Source organism: Symphalangus syndactylus, chromosome 1 (genome assembly GCF_028878055.3).
Source record: "Symphalangus syndactylus isolate Jambi chromosome 1, NHGRI_mSymSyn1-v2.1_pri, whole genome shotgun sequence".
NCBI lineage: Eukaryota > Metazoa > Chordata > Mammalia > Primates > Hylobatidae > Symphalangus > Symphalangus syndactylus.
The window spans coordinates 16,796,013-16,811,733 of NC_072423.2; the positions used below are offsets into that span (position 1 = coordinate 16,796,013).

The following is a 15,721-nucleotide window of genomic DNA, read 5'->3' on the forward strand; positions in this document are numbered from 1 at the left end:
TTGTTTTGATTGTCTCAGCACCCTTTTGTATAAACAATTCCTTCTCTCTCCTCCCATAGTAATTCCGGTGGCTACAGGGGTGGGCCTGTGACCCAAATGTGCTGATTATGTGCCCCATCCCCTTGTCTGCAGGAGCTGCTCAGTCTCTAGGTTGAGAGTTGATAGTGTGTACTAACAGTGGAAGTTTCTCTTTTCCTTTTGCAATGTGAACTATAAAAGTAGTCACTCGTACTTTTTATTTCATTGATTTTGTAGTTTTTTTATTTCATTGATTTTGTAGAATCCCTTCAGTTTACCTTTTCAAGCTATATAATGGTGTAGTAAGTAATGGGTTTGAAAAAGTTCACGTCACAAATTCACAGGACAAACCTTGATAATATATACTGATAGGGCCTGCAAGTCCATTCAGTATACTGCTTGATTGAAACCTGCCCAGTTCGTTATTCCAGTTACAAATGAATAGCACAGGAATAAAGTACTGTTTAATGCAGAACACAGAAAGAAACTGAGAAATAATTTGGTTGAATATGTACACCAAACCACCATGACACGCAATCTATCTATAGAACAACCTGCACACGTACATCAATCTCACTTCCTGAAACAATTGAATTATGGATCATTATTCTACAGCTGGATCAAAGTTAAAGGTCTGTCTCCTACCTACTTAGAGCTAAGGGCATAGATAAGTCAATGCAAGTGTTCAATTAAAAAGAAAATGACTGCAGATCTGTTTCTATTTAATACTTAGAGAATTGTAGGTTCTAAGTACTCTGAAACAGCCACTAATTTCATTCTCTTGGCTTACCTATTCCCTTGGATATAGGTAAGACATTTCATATATTTGAATTGTGTGTGTGTGTGTGTGTGTGTGTGTGTGTGTGTGTGTTTGTGTCTGTCTGTCTGTCTGTCTTGTGGAGCTTTAATATTATTCTGGCATTTTAGAATGGATACATTTCTATAATTTACTCTCCAGATCTTATTTAGCACGCCTGGTTGATACTCTGTCTTATAGAAGAACAATATTATTATGTCTTGTTCATTGTAGAATGATAGCTAAATTGAAACATTTCTGACAAGGGGTGATGTTTCACTTTTACTTCTATTCAGCTATGAACTAGTTCTCATTTCTGAGAACCTGAACCCACTGTAAAGTCTGTCTTCTGAACTTTCAAGGACCCCTTAGAAATTTGAGGTTTACGATCTGGTTTGTGTTATATTTGGTTTAGTTTTACTGTAAATTTCTTCAATTCTTTTTCCTCTATGTGCTTTCCCCAGGAAGTCGCATTACCTCTTTTGACTTTAGTTATTACTTCTATTGGGAAGATTCCAGATTTACTTGGAAACAGTTTGTCTAATTCCTCACTGCTTTTTCCCACTATCCATCGGCCTCCTCTGTGACTGACTTCTCAAGCCCTTTCAGATCTCAATAGTCCCCTCCCCCCGAAGGATTTCAGTTTCCTTCACATGCCATGCAACAACTTTCAGAATTATCCAGGTGTTAGCATTTTCTTTTATCCCTGAAAGTACAGTTTGCTCAAATTGACACAGCAGCAACCACACAACCACAGTTCCTGACAAAGAGCCACAGCAGGAGGTATAGGGACTGCAACAGATCACTCAATGAAATTTGAAGGAATTTTTGGATCTTCTTGTCCACAGATACTTTAAAAGAAGTTATGGGAATTAAGGAACAATGAAGAGATAAATGATTGAGCTGGAAAAAGGAATAAAATATACCACTAGAAGTTCATGTTTTTCTCGTCTTCTGAAATGTTTCCAAATCTTAAATGGGCAACAGTTTTGCTCTCAGATATGCTGACCTTATGAAAATTATAGCATAATTGAATATGCCTGGCAATGCGTAGCTCCTAGGATACTGTCAATAATGGTTCCTTCTTCACTTTCAACCCCACTTCCTCTTCAAAGGTCTCAGATTAATTAGACTCAGAAAATTGATTCAACCTTATCCTGTGGAAGTAAAAGGAGCCTCAGTGCCCAATTACGTAATCAAATATAGGATGCTATTAATACACTTGGAGCTCTCCAAAATAAAGATAAAATCTTATCTACATAACCCACATGGAAGTGGTGTCGGCTCTTATCTTTCACCTATTGATAATACAAGAGAGAAGAGTGACATTATATCTAATACCAAATGTACTTAAATAATGAGGCCAGATCATCTAAATCCAGCTTCTCCTCAATCAATCCACCAAACAAAGATGGATGGATAAGAGAGAGATTTTTACCAGACTCCAGTCCGGGGTGCCTGAGACCACTTGCCATGTGCATCATAGGGGAGCCCATGAGCCTTTGTCGTCTGCAGGGAATCACACCCTTCCAGCTATGTTACATTACTACAAATCCAAGTTGAGATATTTTCAGGAGGGATCAAGAGCGTGGTGCGTTGTGTGAGGACGCCATGGCCCAAACGAGGATTTTTGATGTTAGAGAAGAGAAGAGGTGGTGTTTGGGTAAAGAAATTGTTCAGGAAAGAAATGATCAGCATTTATATAGCCATAATGATGTCAACACTGATGATCAGTATTTTAAAAATCACAACATGTATTGATTGGGAAGATGGAGGGAGGAGGAAGTGAATATAGATGTGTGTAAAAGGAAACACCTCATCTATTGTGAATTATTAATCAAATATTTTGTGAACAAAGTAAAACCTTCCCCAAGAGTATAAGATGAGGGTCAAACAGGTTTAGGAGAAAATGCCTTTTTTTTTATTTCAAAACAATCAGGAAATCAGCATTTTGTCTCACTCTCAGTTTGCATTAATTTTTATTTGGTCTGTGAAAGAGAAATACTGAAAGAAGGCAAGCAATAATGTGTAAAACAGATAAATCCAGAAGTAACAGAATGAGCATATTATTTAGAAACATGACATAAGAAAAACAGCCAAAAGATTTGATAGTTGTTGTTTCTAAGGAGCAGAAATGCAAGGCAGAGAGGTGCAGAGTGGAGTGAGGTTCTGAAATGCCATTCTGGCTGCATTATTCTAAGAGGTTCTAGGAATGAGTTTCAGCACAATTGTGGACAAAAAGCCTGTCAGCTCATATACATACAGAAGGCCTTACACCCTTCGGTCAATATCACAGGCACAACAAAGTTAGGCTTTTTGATGCTTGCAACAGCAATGGAGCGTGGGTGCACACACACACACACACACACACACTCGATGGCAAAGGGTGGGGCAGCACCTGGTCTGGTTGTGAGGATTTAACTTGTGTTAGGAGATAGTGGGGTGCTGAGGAGGTGAGGAGTTTGTTCTGGATCAGGTGCTGTGTGAGAGGAGGTAGGGAAATAGAGTGATGCTAAAGCCGCAGCTTGAACAGAAGCAGCTGTCACTCAGGTTATCTGGGAGAGGGCGGTGTTTGGTGACGGCTGTAGCACAAGGACTTTGTTTTTGTCTATGCCCACAAAGGATCACTGGTCTTGTATTTCCCCATGCCAGATTGCAATCAGCAATTTCCCCAAGGAGCCCTGGCTTGTTTAGTAGGAGATGGCATCTACCAACTAAGTTACGGCAAGTAGGTAGGTGTGGGTGTTGCTACTGGACTATGCTACTTCTAGACCCTTTTAGTGGAACTAGAGCCAGAACTAGAAATACGTTTTTAAAATTCATATGTTTCCACTGATAACTTCAGTTTCAGTCCAGTAACTCAGAGTTCTTCTCCCTTCCCCATTCCATATTTGTATGTCTCTTACCCATAGTGAGAACCCTGGTTCCCTGTAATACCAGAGTCAAATGTATCTACTCATTTCCTCTGTCATATGCAATTTGAACAAAGTGCTTTCAGAATTACTACATGAGTGCTACTACCAAGGACAAGCAGATACAACTTTAGTTCTGTGATGGTTAATACTGAGTGTCAACTTGATTGGATTGAAGGATGCAAAGTAGCCATCCTGGGTGTGTCTGTGAGGGTGTTGCCAAAGGAGGTCAACATTTGAGTCAGTGGCTGGGAAAGGCAGACCCACCCTTAATCTGGTGGGCACAATCTAACCAGCTGCCAGCGAAAACAAAGCAAGTAGAAAAACGTGAAAAGGAGAGACAGGTCTAGCATCCTGGCCTACATCTTTCTCCCGTGTTGGATGCTTCCTGCCCTTGAACATCGGACTCCAAGTTCTTCAGTCTTGAGACTCAGGCTGGCTCTCCTTGCTCCTCAAGCTTGCAGATGGCCTATTGTGGGACCTTGTGATCATGTGAGTAAATACTTACTAAACTTCCACACACACACACACACACATACATTATATATATACACACATAGGCATTATATATACACCTATATACATTATATATAATAGGATATATACTATATAGGAATATATATTATATATATATAATATATATATATAATGCTAAGTACTTCTAATAGTGTGGAAAACACTGATAGTCCTTGGTGTGAACTGTTTAGAGAGTTATGCAAAATAAATGCATTTGTCATGACACTCCTGCTTCACTTCTTGTGAGAGGCAAGGAGTTCAGTGACTCTATACGTAATACCTTTGACCATATGTGGGGAACCAAGGAACATAATGAAGCTGGTTGGTTGCTCCTCAGTTCAGTGGACAAAGTGATGAAAGAAAATGATGAACTCAGGGATTCTGTCTCCTGGCTTCAGAAGCAGATACTGAGCCACAAATCTGCTAAGATTGTCCTGAGCTGAAATTATGGTAAAACAGACACAAACTTTTATCATGCGAGTGGCTGACCTGCAACGAAAGGTGCATGCACAGCCTCCCCAGGTGTCTACTGTTAAAGTGAAGGCCTTGATTGGAGAAGAATGGGACCCTGCGATTTGGAATGGGGACGTGTGGGAGAACCCTGAGTTTGTAAACTCTGATGAACCATTTTTGCCAGAAGGAACAGCTTCCCCAACACCTCCTCCCCTACCATGCTGCCATCAGCCTTTCCACCTTTGTCTGAGGAGATAAACCCTTCATTGCCTGAGGCAACAGTGATGGCCTCCCCTGAGGCAGTTGCCAGGCAAAATAATGTTGATTCTCCTCAGGAGCCACCCCCAACCCCCCTGTTTGCTTCTAGACCTATAACTAAACTAAAGTCCTCACAGGCCCCTAGAGGTGAGGTTGAGAGTGTAACCCATAAGGAAGTGTGCTACACTCGATAAGAACTCCTTGAGATTTCTAATCTACATAAACAGAAATCTGGAGAACAGGCATGGGAATGGATATTAAGGGTATGGGATAATGGTGGGAGGAACATGGAGTTGGATCAGGCTGAATTTATTGATTTGGGCCCCCTAAGTAGGGACTCTGCATTTAATGTTGCAGCTCAGGGAGTTTAAAAAGGTTCTAATAGTTTGTTTGCTTGGTTAGCTGAAATGTGGATTAAAAGATGGCCCACTGTGTGTAAGCTGGAAATGTCTGATCTCCCTTAATGTAGAGGAAGGGATCCAAAGGCTTAGGGAGATTGGGATGGTGGAGTGGATTAGTCACTTTAGTTTTTCTCATCACAGCTAGGAGGGTCCAGAAGATATACCCTTGACTAATGCCTTCCAAAATAGATTTGTGAGTGCAGCACCTTCATCTTTGAAGAGCCCTGAAATTGCTGTTCTCTGTATGCCAGATCTAACAGTGGAAACCACAGTCACTCAACTACAAAATTTAAATACAATGGGAATAATTGGATCCTGAGGTGGCAGGGGCCAAGTGGCAGCACTCAACCATCAAGGGCAAGGCAGGCGTTGATACCATAATGGACAGCAGAGACAAGGCAGCAATCAGAATAGTCTGACTTGTATAGAGCTCTGGCATTGGCTAATTAATCACAATGTTCCTAGAAGTAAAATGGGTAGGAAGCCTACTGCATTTCTACTTAATTTATATAGGAAGAAAACTTCTAGGTTGAGTGGGCAAAAGACTAATTTGAATTGTAAAATCAGAAAATCATGGCCCCTCAATCAATTTCCAGACTTGAGCCAGTTTACACACCCAGAACCCCTTGAATGAAGGGAAGGCTGGGTGCTCTTGAGGAAGGACCCCACTATATTACCAGCAATTTATGCAGTGACTCTTCCATCATTCTCCAAGGATACTTCCAGCCTTTTACCAGGGTAACTGTGCACTGGGAAAAGGGAAATGATCAGACATTTTGGGGACTACTGGACGCTGGCTCTGAGCTGATGTTGATTCCAGCAGACCGAAAATGTCATTGTGGTCCTCTAGTTAAAATAGGGGCTTATGGAGGTCAGGTAATTAATGGAGTTTTAGCTCAGGTCTGACTTACAGTGGGTCCAGTGGGCGTCCAGACTCATCCTGTGGTCATTTGCATAATTGGCATAGACATACTTAGCAGCTGGCAGAATCCCCGCATTGGCTCCCTGACTGGTAGTGGGAGGGCCACTATGGTGGGAAAGGCCCAATGGAAGCCATTTGGCTTCCTACCTAGAAAAACAGTAAACAAAAAACAATATCGCATAAAACAGTAAACAAAAAACAATACCGCATCCCTGGAGGGATTGTGGAGATTAGTGCCACCATCAAGGACTTGAAACATGCAGGGGTGGTGATTCCCACCACATGCCCGTTCAACTCTTCCATTTGGCTTGTGCAGAAGAAAGATGCATCTTGGAGAATGACAGTGAATTATTGTAAGCTTAACCAAGGGATGACTCCAATTGCAGCTGCTGTGCCAGATGTGGTTTCATTGCTTGAGCAAATTAACACATCTCGTGGTACCTGGTATGCAGCCATTGACTTGACAAATGACTTTTTCTCCATTCCTGGCCACCAGAAGCAATTTGCCCTCAGCTGGCAAGGCCAGCAATATACCTTTACTGTCCTACCTCAGGGGTATGCCAACTCTCTGGCTTTGTGTCATAATCTCATTGGGAGGGAGGTTGATCACTTTTTGCTTCCACAAGATATCACATTGGTCCATTACATTGGTGACATTAAGCTGACTGGATCCAGTGAGCAAGAAGTAGCAAACACACTAGACTTATTGGTGAGACATTTGCGTGCCACAGGATGGGAAATAAATCCGACTAAAATTCAGGGATCTTCTACCTCAGTAAAATTTCTAGGGGTTCAGTGGTGTGGGGCCTGTCGATATATTCCTTCTAAGGTGAAGGGTAAGTTGCTGCCTTTGGCCCCTCCTACAACCAAGAAGAAGCCACAATGACTAGTGAGCCTGTGTGGATTTTGGAGGCAACACATTCCTCATTTGGGTGTGTTACTCAGGCCCATTTATCAAGTGACCCGAAAGGCTGCCAGTTTTAAGTAGGGTCCAGAACAGGAGAAGGCTCCTCAACAAGTCCAGGTTGCTGTGCAAGCTGCTGTTCCACGTGGGCCGTATGACTCAGCAGATCCAATGGTGCTTGAAGTGGCAGTGGCAGATAAGGATACTGTTTGGAGCCTTTGGCAGGCCACCATAGGTGAATCACAGTGGAGGCCTCTAGGATTTTGGAGCAAGGCCCTGCCATCTTCTGCAGATAACTACTCCTTCTGAAAGACAGCTCTTGGCTTGTTACTGGGCTTTGGTGGAAACTCAACATTTGACTATGAGTCATCAGGTCACCATGTGACCTGGACCCCTATCATGAACTGGGTGCCTAGCCATAAAGTAGGTTTGGCACAGCAGCATTCCATCAACAAATGGAAGCAGTGTATATGTGATCAGACTCGAGCAGGTCTTGAAGGCACAAGTAAGTTACATGAGGAAGTGGCTCAAATGCCCATGGCCTCCACATCTGCCAACCTGCCTTCTCTTCCCCATCCTGCACCGGTGGCCTCATGGGGAGTTCCATATGATCAATTGACAGATGAAGAGAATACTAGGGCCTGGATCATAGACGGTTCTGCACGATATGCAGGCACCACCCAAAAGTGCACAGCTGCAGCACTACAGCCCCTTTCCAGGACATCCCTGAAGGACAGCGGTGAAGGAATATCTCCGCAGTGGGCAGAACTTTGAGCAGTGCACCTGGTTGGGCACTTTGCATGGAGGGAGAAATGGCCAGATGTGTAATTATATACTGATTCATGGGCTGTAGCCAGTGGTTTGGCTGGATGGTCAGGGACTTGGAAGAAGCATGATTGGAAAATTGGTAACAAAGAAATTTGGGGAAGAGGTATGTGGATGGACCTCTCTTAGTGGTCAAAAACTGTGAAGATATTTGTATCCCATGTGAGTGCTCACCAATAGGTGACCTCATCAGAGGAGGATTTTAATAATCAAGTGGATAGGATGACTCATTCTGTGAACACCAGTCAGCCTCTTTCTCCAGCCACCCCTGTCATCGCCCAATAGGCCCATGAACAAAGTGGCCATGGTGGCAGGGATGGAGATTACACATGGGATCAGCAACATGGACTTCCACTCACCAAGGTTGACCTGGCTATGGCCACTGCTGAGTGCCCAATTTGCCAGCAGCAGAGACCAACACCGAGCCCTTGGTATGGCACCATTCCTTAGGATGATCAGCCAGCTACCTGGTGGCAGATTGATTATATTGGACCTCTTCCATCAAGGAAAGGCCAGAGGTTGGTCCTCACTGGAATAGACACTTACTCCACATATGGGTTTGTCTATCCTGCACACAATGCTTCTGTCAAGACTACCATCCATGTACTCACAGAATGCCTTATTCACTGTCATGGTATTCCACACAGCATTGTCTCTTGACCAAGGCACTCACTTTACGGCTAAAGAAGTGCAGCATGGGCTCATGCTCATGGAATTCACTGGTCTTACCATGTTCTTCATAGTCCTGAATCAGCTGGATTGATAGAATGGTGGAATGGCCTTTTGAAGTCACAATTACAATACCAACTAGGTGACAATACTTTGCAGGGCTGGGGCAAAATTCTCCAGAAGGCCATGTATGCTCTGAATCAGCATCCAATATATGGTACTGTGTCTCCTATAGCCAGGATTCGTGGGTCCAGGAATCAAGGGATGGAAGTGGAAGTGGCACCACTCACCATCACCCCTAGTGATCCACTAGCAAACTTTTTGCTTCCTGTTCCCACAACATTACATTCTGTTGGCCTAGAAGTCTTAGTTCCAGAGGGAGACACAACAACAATTCCATTAAACTGGAAGTTAAGATTGCCACCTGAACACTTTGGGCTCCTCCTATCTTTAAGTCAACAGGCTAAGAAGGGAGTTACAGTGTTGGCCGGGGTGGCTGACCCGGACTATCAAGGTGAAATCAGTCTACTTTTCGTCAATGGAAGTGAGGAAGAGTATGCATGGAATACAGCAGATCCATTAGGGCATCCCTTATTATTACCATGCCCTGTGATTAAGATCAATGGGAAACTATAACAGCCCAATCCAGGCAGAGATACAAATGGTCCAGACTCCTCAGGAATGAAGGTTTGGGTCACTTCACCAGGAAAAAAGCCATGACCTGCTGAGGTCCTTGCTGAAGGCAGAGGGAATATGGAATGGGTAGTAGAAGAAGGTAGTAATCAACACCAGCTACAACCATGTGACCAGCTGCAGAAACAAGGACTGTAACTGTCATATTTCCTCCTTCTTTTGTTAAAAACATGTTTGTGCATGTATACACTTGTACTAAGAAAATATCTTCATTTTATTTCCTTTTCCTTTATCATGTGACATAAGATTTATTTACCTCATATCAGAATTTAAATATTATTAACTTTATGTAATAGTATTTAGGTTGGGGATTGGTGCGTTTCTGGTTGTACGAAGGATAGTTGTATTACGTTGGGCATAATTATGACCTTATTATTGTCTTTATTTGAAGATTATGTGTGATCTCAGGAGACATGTATGGGTTCAAGTTGACAAGGGGTGGACTTGTGATGGTCAATACTGAGTGTCAACTTAATTGGATTGAAGGATGCAAAGTATTGATCCTGGGTATGTCTGTGAGGGTGTTTCCAAAGGAGATTAACATTTGAGTCAGTGAGCTGGGGAAGGCAGACCTACCCTTAATCTGGTGGGCACAATCTGATCAGCTTCCAGTGAATATAAAGCAGGTAGAAAAATGTGAAAAGGAGAGACAGGCCTAGCCTCCCATCCTACATCTTTCTCCCTTGCTGTATTATGTGGATGTACCATAGTTTATTCAACCAGTTTTCCAGGGATGGGTATTAAGTCATTCATAATATTTTGATATTATAAATAATACCACAATTATAAATAAATTTGGGAAGAGCTGCTATCTTTACCATTTGAATCTTTCTATCTATGAACATGACATGTCTCCATTTATTCAGGTCTTTAATTTTTTTCATCAAATTGTTCTAATTTTCAGCATAAAGATACTACACACATTTTGTTAAATGTACATAATTTCTTATGGTTATAAATGATATTGTGTTATTTTTGGCTTCTCTATGTTCATGTTTATATATAGAAATGCAATTGATTTTGGGTGTTGATCTTGTATACTGCAAAGTTGATGAACACACTTATTAGTTTTAGAAGTTTTTGTAGATTTCTTGGGGGTTCTACATAGACAATCATGTCACCTGCAAATAGCAACAATTTTATTTCTTTTTTTCCAATCTGTATGGCTTTTATCTCTTTTTCTTGCCTTATTGCAGTGGCCAGAACATCCAATACTATGTTGTATAGCAGTGGTAAGAAAGGACCTTTTAACCTTGCTTCCAGTTTCAGGGGGAAACTATTTAGTCTTTCTAGCTGTAGGGTGATTATAGGTTGTCTTTACCAAGTTGGGGTAATTCTCTTTTATTACTAACTTACTAAGAGTTTTCATTGGGAGTGTATGCTGGATTTTGTCAAATGCTTTTTCTTTGTCAGTTGATATAATCACATGATTTTTCTTCTTTAACTTGTGAATAGTTGAATTACATTGATTGATTTTCAAATGAGAAGTGACATTGAAGAGGGAAAAAAGGAAGTAGACTTTATAGAACTTTGACAAGGAAATGGAGATGTTCAGATTCAATCTATCACCTAGCATGTTCCAAAATCTGTCCTGTGGTGTATGCTAATAAATGATATATAAAAATATAATTTCATGTTAAAATTATAGTCATGTGCTGCATAAGGACAGACTAAAACAGGAGACTACATATATGACAGTGGTTCCATAATATTATATGGAACAACACTATACTGATGTAAGTTCCATAAGGTGATAATATCATATTTAAACTCTACCTTTTCTATGTTCAGATATGTTTAGAAACACAAATACTTACACTGTGTTACAATTACCTACAGTATTCCATACAGTAACAAGCTGTACATGTTTATAGCCTAGGAGCAACAGGCTGTAACATATAGCCTAGGTGTGTGGTAGGCTCCACCTTGTAGTTTTGTGTAAGTGCACTCTAGGATCTTCACACAATAGGAGGTTGCCTAATGACAGATTTCTCAGAATGGATTGCTATTGTTCAGCGATGTGCAATTGTTCAGTAAGTTCTCACTTAGCATCATTGATAGGTTCTTGGAAACTGTGGCTTTAAGTAGAACAACATGTAACAAAACTAATTTTACCATAGGCTAATTGATATAAATAAAAGTTCAGTTTTGATGGCATATTTCTAGTCACAAAAACATCACCAAACTTCTAAATAAAGACCCGAACACTTACAGTATTAAACATTGAAATAAATGTGAGCTATACATACTTTGAAGAAAGATGAATAAAGACAAGCAAGATAATTATTTACCCAATTATTTAAGTTCAGGGTTTTGGGAAGCCAGATTCCATCCCAGCAGCTCAGGGTGTAAGGCAGGAACCAGCCCTGGACAGGATGCTGTTCCATCACAGGCTGCACTCACACACACCGACACTCACCCAGACTGGGACCATTTAGACATGCCCAGCTTTGGGATGTGGGAGGAAACTGGAATATGTGAAAACCCATGCAGACATGGAGAGAGCATGCAAACTCCACAAGGACAGTGGCCCCAGCCAGGCATCAATTTTTTTTCTCGTCAATATTACAATGAAATGTCATTGAATAAAATGACATTATTTGTGGACCAGTGTAATTTGAGAAACAGTGGGTTAAACTAAGCTTGAGAAACTTCTTTGCTGCTGAACTTACCAGAGCTTTTAATGTGCTGTGTTGAGTGATTTCTGTGTCTACAAAATGGGAATAAAGTATGTAGAATTTCCTAATCCTGTTTATCCACATAATGAACATTTTCCAAGATGTCAGTGGCAATTGGAGGATGCACTTTGGGAATCATTGCGTTAGGGAGTCAGTTTGTTCATTTACATCTCGGACTCAAGGGGTATCATAAAAGGAATCACTGACCCACAAAACTGTAGCTGGCTTCCTAACTGCTGTGATGCTCATTTTATTATGTGTTGAGTGGGGGAAAAATAACTCCCATGGGTGGGCTGTGGGGTGTTGAGGTTAAAAGTGTGGGTCTACAGTCAGATATCTGCGTTGAAATCCTCGCTTTGCTACCTGGAGAGTGAGGGAGGACATTAGGAAAATTACTTAACCACTCGGTACCTCAGTTTCCTCAAATGTAGCATGAAAATAGTAGCAATTCCTGCTCTTTAATATTTTAAACAGTTAAATGAATGAAACAGATAAAGCATTAGAGGGTGTCAGACACATAGCTACCATCCAACGGTCACAATCTGGCGTGTGAATCATCAGAGCATTAAGTAAGATGGTTTGTGAGGCATCTGTCTGTCAGTACTGTTACTCTGAAAGCATTCATTCGGAATGTAGACCTGAGGGAAGGCTGTTGTAGGATGAGTTAGGAGAAGGTGAATCTCTGACTCCATAATGGATTCTTTGAGAGCTAGGAATAGTGAGAATGGAGGTGGAGAGGCAGAAGTCGCTCTTACAAATATTTTCATGGAGACTCTTCAGGAGTTGGTGGTTGAATATGAAACGTAAAAAGGACAAGCCAAAGATGGCATCAAGATGGAGCCTCTGTGCTGAGGGAGTGGCTTCCATGAGTGATGTGTGTCCTGGATATCAATGTGTAAGACACGATTTTAGTGTTCTAGTTAAAAATGATAGATATTTCAGTTTCTGGTTTTAATAGATGCAGGAAAATTAAGAATTTCAGCCCATTTATGCACACACCTGAAACCTGATCAATGTTGGTGAAGGAACAATCTGATTACACAGTTGTACTACAAGGAAAATTATGCCCATGATGCAACTTTGAACTTTGAGGACATCGCAGCTTTTTATTGAAGGCACTGAAGTGGAGGAATGGCTCCTCTGAGAGGAAATTAAGCAAGAGAAAGGCATGCTGATGCTCAGAATGAAGAAGAGAAACAGTACAAGAAGGAAGAATTGAAAAGGTCCCTAGAGAAATCAATATGCATAAATCAAAGAATGGGAGAAGAGGAAATGTGATTGCAATAGCAGAGAAAATTTAAGTAAATAGGATCTTGGTAAAATGGCTTAAAATAAGCCAAAGGTATAAAATATAACTCACTCTGCATATATAATCATGGACTTTAACCCAACTTTGTTTTCATCTTATTTCTCGTTTTTTTGGATAGTGCTTGTGGATCCTAACATTTGGAAACCCATGGAAGCCCAGAATACCATTATTAGAAAGGAAAAAGTAAAAGCATTTGAACAAAAAATGTTTTAATGAATTGGTATCTTTAGTTGATAACATATTAAATGTGTGTGTATTGTTTAACTTCAGTTGAATATTTTTTCTTCTATCTTTATTTTTCATAATCTTTTCCTTCAAAGTGTCTTCCCAGCAGTCCTCAAACCAGAGCAGCGAACACCTTGAATGAGTAGATTTTCCCAGATAATTCTGCTTGTTTCTGTGCCAACCACTAGGGCTTGGAATAAGCCTGAGTCAATGCTTTTGGGAAGAAGAAAGGAAATTAATTTGTATCTGGCTGGTGTGGTAGGCAGAATAATGACCCTCCCAAGGATATCCATATCCTAATCCCTGGAACCTGTAAATATATGACTTTTCATGACAAAAAGGACTTTGCACATGTGACTAAGGTTAAGGACCTTGAGGTGGAGAGATTAGCCTGGATTATTCAAGTTTGCCTAGTGTAATCCCAGAGTCTTTAAAGTGGACGAGAGAGGCAGAGTGGAGTCAGCAGGAGATGTGAAGAGGGAAGAATGTTCAGGCCAGTGCCATGCTGCGGACTTAGAGATGGAGTGGGGCCACGAGCCAAGGAAAGCAGCTGCCTCCAGAAGCTGGGAGAGGCAGGGAGCAGGTTCCCTCTTGCCTGGAGCCTTCAGAAGGGCACACAGCCCTGCTGCTACTTCCATTTGAGCTCTGTGAGACCCACACTGGACTCCTGACCTAACTTTCTTTTTATTTAAACTACTAAATTTGTGGTAATTTACAGTGGCATGTAGAGAATGAACACAGCAGCTCTTAAAACCTACATTATGCCAGACAGACAGAGAGAGAGAGAGAGAAAGAACACACAGAAAACAGGAGAGAGGAGAGAGAGAAACCGAGGAACTGCTAGATAAGACAGACATAGAAAAAGAGATAAGACCAGTGCAGAACTGCCCAGATAGCTGCCCTGCAAAATTATGAGCTGCTTTTGTTTAAGCCAGGTGTCCCCAGGCCCCAGGCAGTTGACTGATACCAGTCTGTGGCCTTTTAGGAACCAGGCTGCACAGCAGGATGTGAGTGGTGCGAGAGCAAGTGAAGCTGCATCTGTATTTACAGCCACTTGCTGTTGCTCACATCACCACCTGAGCTCCGCCTCCTGTCAGATCAGCAGCAGCATTAGATTCTCATAGGAGCACGAACCCTGTTGTGAACTGTGCGTGTGAGGGATCTATGCTGCAGCCTCATTATGAGAATCTAATGCCTGATGATGAGTCACTGTCTCCCATCACCCACAGATGGGATTGTCTAGTTGCAGGAAAACAAGCTCAGGGCTCCCACTGATTCTACATTATGGTGAGTTGTATAATTATTTCATTATATATTACAATGTAATAATAATAGAAATAAAGTGCACAATAAAGGTAATGTATTTGAATCATCCCGAAACCATCCCCCCTCCCTGGTCCTTCGAAAAATTGCCTTCCACTAAATCAGTCCCTGGTGCCAAAAAGGCTGGGGACCACTAGTAGGTCACTAAACTCTGGGGTAGTTTTTTGATGTCGTGATAGGTAAAATAGATATAGATGAGCTCAGTTCTGGCCAAGGAGGCATGAAAGCGTCTGCAGTGAAAGGTTTTTCTTGCTGGTGAAGGAGCCTCACAGGAAGGAACGGGTCGTGCTTTTCTGCCTCTGGACCTTTCCCTGAGGATGCTCTGTCAGAGCCGCAGCATCGTCCTGGAGGGGCAGGGAAAGAGGATATGCTGTACTGTGTGCCTGCAGTGGGCAGAGGAGCTATGGGTGGGAACCCCAGGTAGTGGCCACATTCACCTCGGTTTCCCTTTCAACAAGGCTGACTGACATTTCCCTCACTAGCAACGTATTAGACCCGAGGTATCAGTTAAAGGCTAGTCAGGAAGAGGGAAAAAACTTATGCAGAATAGTATTTAAAACAGAGGGTGAGGGAGCTGCGAATCTGAAGGCCTGCATGCACAGCCTTCAAGGAGTCTCCTGAGTTCAGACTGACTTGGAGGTTTCAACAAGTCAGAAGTTCCAGCACAGGAAGAATCCACTGGCGCATCTACAGCTCTCTCCAGCCCGGGTGCAGGGAGTTTCTGGGAAGATCTCAGAAAGGAGGCTGCTTCAAGTCTCCTCTGTGCAAAGTCCTCACATCTCACCACAGCTAAAGAAGAACAACAAGCATACATTTCCA

The 15,721-nt window shown here is 41.9% G+C and overlaps 1 protein-coding gene across 6 annotated transcripts in view; it reads left to right on the plus strand.

The window, feature by feature from the left end:
- Positions 1 to 238: 238 nt before the first annotated feature.
- The window catches only part of CD226 (CD226 molecule), a 126,872-nt gene continuing 111,389 nt past the window's right edge, over positions 239 to 15,721 (plus strand). For 2 of the 6 annotated variants that reach the window (XM_055296766.2, XM_055296759.2), the window contains exon 1: positions 3,336 to 4,218. The gene's annotated coding sequence lies outside the window, so the exon portion shown is untranslated. Of the gene's footprint in view, positions 827 to 3,335; positions 4,219 to 14,806; positions 14,867 to 15,721 lie in introns of those variants that run through there. The other 4 variants (XM_063637118.1, XM_055296813.2, XM_055296788.2 and 1 more) reach the window with 3 other exon arrangements.